The following is a 5555-nucleotide window of genomic DNA, read 5'->3' as shown; positions in this document are numbered from 1 at the left end:
TCATTGACATCCACTTGGTAAAGTGAAACTGGCTATGATGAAAGTATTTATACTATGCAAATCAGCATGTGCCATAAATCAGAACTCTTTTGCATCTTCCCTCCTATCTTTAATAACTGAAGTCAGTTATTAAACACTTATCAGTATACTGTATCACTGGTTAACACCACCAGTTCATCTTCTGAGGTCAACAAGGAAACTCAAGAAGAGAGCTGTCAGTTTTGATTTTATTCAATGAAGAAAGGCTAAAGTTTATCTCTAGATTTTCAGTCCAGAATAAAACTATAGCATAGGCAAGGGGTATCTTCTATATTTAGCCCACATTGGTAACATTTCATGGAGTCTACATAGTTTAAATTTGCCAGCACTAATAGTCAAAATTCCCTAAGTTCAAAGATAATTGTACTGTAGAAATGACTTTAAAAATAAATGTGCCATTCTTTGAAGACTACAATATATATCTATAGTAATAACAAATGTTATCAAAAAACAGGGAAGTTGCCCATGTAAAATAAGCAGCTCTGGGGATGGGGATTTAGGTCAGTTGTATAAGCACCTGCCTTGCAAGCAGGCAGTCAGGAGTTCTATCCCTGGTACCGATAAAAACGAAAAAGACCAAAAAAAAAAAAAAAAAAAAAAAAAAAAAAAACGCAGCACTGACAAGAAAAATTAACATAAAATATATTGGAAAACAACATGAACATAGCTTGAAAGGATACTTAACAGGGAAATATGTTTTCACAAGACTGGAATAGATTGCTTATATTGAACACAAACTTGTTGACCCACAGGTAGCATGTTTTAAAGAAATAATTAGGGTTTCCTGGCACATTAGCAAACCTGAAAGCAAATGGCATTCGCATTTCACTTTTTTCCTCTTTTTAACTTTATCTTCTTAACAACTAATATAATGTCTCTACTATCTTCTATTGGTGTGAATACAAACCAGGGGTCAACATCTTTTCTATAAAGAGCCAGGTAATGAATATTTTAGGTTTTGTGTGACATATTTATTACTAGTATCCATCTCTACAGTCATAGCATGGACACAGCTATAGAAAATATATAAATGAATAAAATATGCCTATATGCCAATAAAACTTTACAAAACAAGCCTACTGGATTTGATTTGTACAAGCTTTTTTTTTTCTCTTTTTTAAATTTTATTTAAGAAAAAAAGTAGAAAAAGGGTACAAGGTATACAGAATTTCAGAAAAAAATAAGCAGTAGGAAGTCACTAGTTAATGGAGTACATATTGTCATCTTAGAAATATTTGTTCAAGTTACAAAATTAAAGCATATAAAGTGGACATTCAAACAGTGAGACTGCAAACAGTTCTGTTCAATGATCCAACAAAACTCAATAATATTGTTATCTATCTAATACACTTACATGCAGTTATATCATTTAGAACACTTTCTTTTCCTCTCTTTTGTACAATGACAATTACACATTTTGGGTTTTATTACTCCCACAGTTCTTATTACATTTTTTGAAGAGAGTAAAATCAAATGTGACATAACAGAACAGAGTCAGTCAAATCAAAAGGATGAACATAATATATAATGTAAAAACATAATACAAGGTGATCAACAATGGTTACCATAATGCCTTTTGCTATCTTAAAAAGAATTGCCTATATCATCAGTTACATTAAAATTGAACAAAACAGTAAAGGACAAAACCAATAAAGCCAAAACACTGGAGACATTACAGGTCTTCAAAAGAAGATAATAGTCAAACAGAATGGGTGTCATAATGAATCTTATTATCTTCACAGCTGTTGCCTATACTTTCGAACTTGGTATTATCAAGCAAAACAGAGTAGAGGAAAATCAGTCAAAACAAGGTGGTGAGAGCAATACAGGTTTTCAAATTAAGTTAATAGGAAATCATAGTGGGTTACTATAATATATCCTGCTATTTTTATTTATTTTTCCATTAATTAAAAGGATAAAAATAAAAAAGTAAATAATAAAATGGAGATTGAGATAAAGAAGGGCATAACAGCAAAATAGTGCAGGTCAAAACATAACCATTTAAGCAAAATAGTGTTTCACCACAAGATAATCCCGACATAAATGTAGTTACCATATTGTCTCTTTCCTTGAAATCTTTGAGTATAACTTCATATACTGTAGCATCAAACATATCAAAACAATGTAAAACCATTCAAGGGAGTGACATTATTACAGGGTATTTAGAATCAACTAACAGAAAATGAACAATGTTTCTGTATAACCTCCTTGTCTATAAAAGTTTTTGTTTATATTATCACATATAATAAAATCCAATAAGATACAACATGTTAAGACCTATGGACACAGAAGAACAAAAACTTGATGGAACTTCAAAACAAGATGATATTAAATCAGCACTAGCTATTATGATGTCTTGTTTTCTCCAAAATAGCTGTTCCTACCATCTAACCTTCTCTGCCCAATTTCTGGTATGCTCTTTTTCTGTCATTAGTTGTCAGTTTGTGTTCTTCATTTCGCTTTCTGCTCCATTCATTGTGGCCTCTCTGCCACTGTTTCTGGAATCTTGGTATTTTTCATTTTTAGAATATCCTGCAGTATTCTCTGTAGAGTTGAACTGGTGGTTGCAAATTCCCCTAGTTCCTCTTTATCTTGGAAGCACCTTGTTTTTCCATCAATTTCTAGGCACAGTTGTGCAGGATATCTCAATCTTGGCTGGAGGTTATTATCTTTCAAAGCTTGAATTATTTCCCCCCATGATCTTCGTGATTTGATAGTTTATGCTGAGAAGTCTGCTGTAATTCTGATGGGTGTTCCCTTGTAAGTGATCTGTTTCTTGTCTCTGACGGCTTTTAATATTCTATTCTTATATTGGATTTCTGGAATTTTGATTATTATATTCCTGGGTGAAGCTCTGTTTGGGTTGTAGGTGGCTGGGGCCCTGTATGCCTCATACATCTGAGTATCTTTACCTTTTGCTAAATTAGGGAAATTCTCCTGGATATTTCTGCAAATAGCTTTTGTAGTTCATTTGTTTGTGTCGCTACCTCTTCTTTTATGTTCTTAATTCTTAAGTTATAGATCCTCTTATCATCTTCTAGCCTTTGTGTTATTGCTGTTTGTTTCTTTGTTAAGAAGTTTTTCATTTCATGCTCCCACTTTACAAATCTGTCCTCCAGTTCAGATAATCTATCTTTAGTTTCTTTCAAGCTGTTATGCCAACTTTCAATATAGTTTTTAGTTTTCTGCTAATCTCTTTGAATCTGCTTCACATATTCTATGTTTTCTCTATTTTCTCATCAAACAATTCTCCCCTTTTTTTCTGTTCTCCCATTCCACCGTCTGTTTTTTTCTTGGGTAGTGCTTAGCATTTCTCTAACTATTCTACTTATATCTTGCTGTAATTCATTAAATACTTCACTTTTGAACTCATCTATGAGGCTCCGGAGATATTGCTTTAGGTCTATTGATGCCGTGCCTGACACTGCATGTTTTCTGTCCTCATTCTCCTTTGTATTTACCTTTCCTGGATCAGTGTTCTCAGGATTGGGGGCCGCAGACCCTTTCTTGTTGCTCCCTCTTCCCGTATTTTTTGTTTCTTCCAAATAAGTGTAAACAGGAGGCCCAGTTTTTTTTTTTTGTTGTTGTTGTTGTTGTTGATTTTTTTTTTTCTGTGTCGGTTACAGTTTGTTTGAATCTGCTGGCTCAGTGTTACCACTTACTGCAGTGTACTAGGGAGACACAGACCTGGGCAGCCTCTGCTGGGCCCGCCCCTCCAGGTCAGTCAAACTACTGAAGGCTTCACTGCTAGGGTGCACCACCAGATGCTGGAACGTGGTTTGGGCTAGCCTACTGGGTTTTAGTCCGCAGCGTCACCAAGGCCAGGCACTCCCCACTAATCCCGCTTGAGAGGGGAATATGTGACTGAAGTCACTGCAGCATCCTGTTCAGGCTAGTCGGTCCGGTCCCAGAATGTCCTCTGTTGGAGCCTCCTAGTCCATAGAAGAGTCTCCGTTTCCCTCACTCACTGCAGGTCGATGCAGGGCTCCCAGCCCGTCCCGCTCTCAACTCTGTTTGCCGATTTCCACTCTCCAATTTGTACAAGCTCTTGCTTACTGATATTTGTCTAGACTGTAAAATGTGGTTGGATTGTTAATCTTCTTTGGGAAATGCTACTGTGGAGAGTAATATTTGACAAAGTAGGATTGAGAATGTGAACATATATTAGGATAACTTGTCACACATATCTTGTCTCTGCAGTCTCTTATTCCAGATGAATCAAAAGCAGAATTTACATGCTTCATAGTTATTTTAGCATTATTAGAAATACTATATATCATTCTATCTTCTAAATATAAAAAGTTTTCCCTTCTCAATTTTTCCCACATAATCTACATGACTGAAGATTACTTTTAACTGTTAAAATATCAAGAACCACAGGATGAAAGCAATTTTTTTTCTGAGAAAATAACCAACTGTAAAATTAAAAACAGGAAATAAATCTTTGCACAATAAATCATACTATTATTAAGTATATACTTAAATGTTCATATTATTCTACTTAATGTAACTGGAGGACTAGTAAGAAGAGATTGAAAAGGAGGACATAAAAATTCATTCCAAATAAATGTCAAGTTCTGAAGTTGACAAGTGTAGCCACTAAGCAAAAGCCTCAGTGCTTAGAGTAGAATCAACTATTTTTCATATGAAGAAGTTTTTAGTTATATCTCAGACAGATACTAACTATATGGCAATTTTGACTTGCTTTCTCTTTATTTAGCCCTATATCTGAAATCACTGATTCCTAAGGGGACAACAATCATGAGATGGTTAAAATTATATAGGGAGCATACACTCCCAAAAGTCTGACATTCCACCCAAGAAGTCATCTGTTCCTTTGCCAGGAACTGCCTCAGTAAGCTATTATTGTGGGAATGTGGCGTAGCAGTGCATCGGGGAAGAAAAAAATGGTTAAAAACTGCTGAAAATAATAAACTTGATATACAAATACATGCATAAAAACAAGGCTTTATTAGTGATAAAAGCAAGATGCATGCTTATAATCCATAATAGGAAGGACAAACTTTAAGAACTTTGATAATTAAGATACAATGAGCATATTAAATTGCTAAATCATTCACTTTTCTATTTTGAGTTACTGAAACAGAATGCTAGAAAATGGGCCTGGCAACATTTGTACTATTGTGTGAAGATAATTGGGCCATTACAGAAACATAGATATTTTAGATCAGTTAAATATTCTATGTCAGATTACCTTAGTTACTGTTCCTCCTTTGAACTCATATTGATTTGTTGAGGCAAATTCCTAGCTTACACAAAATTTTGAAGGGAAAATGAGACTCATATACAAAAAAAATAATATCAACATAGAAGGTGATAAATCTGTTGAAGTGAATACTGTATCCAGAAAATTCTGGAAATGGGGAAAGACGACTTCAGTTTGTAGAAACGCATCAGTTAAAGGTTCATTCATCTTCAAACCTCTCAGATCTTTTCCCAAGCAGAAAACTGATGCTTTGGGTAAATTAGACATTTTTGATAGTACTGTTACAGTG

This window comes from Cavia porcellus, unplaced genomic scaffold (assembly GCF_034190915.1).
Source record: "Cavia porcellus strain 051 isolate PalLab524CR breed Dunkin Hartley unplaced genomic scaffold, mCavPor4.1 scaffold_3, whole genome shotgun sequence".
NCBI classification, from domain to species: domain Eukaryota; kingdom Metazoa; phylum Chordata; class Mammalia; order Rodentia; family Caviidae; genus Cavia; species Cavia porcellus.
This window is presented reverse-complemented; position numbering follows the sequence as displayed.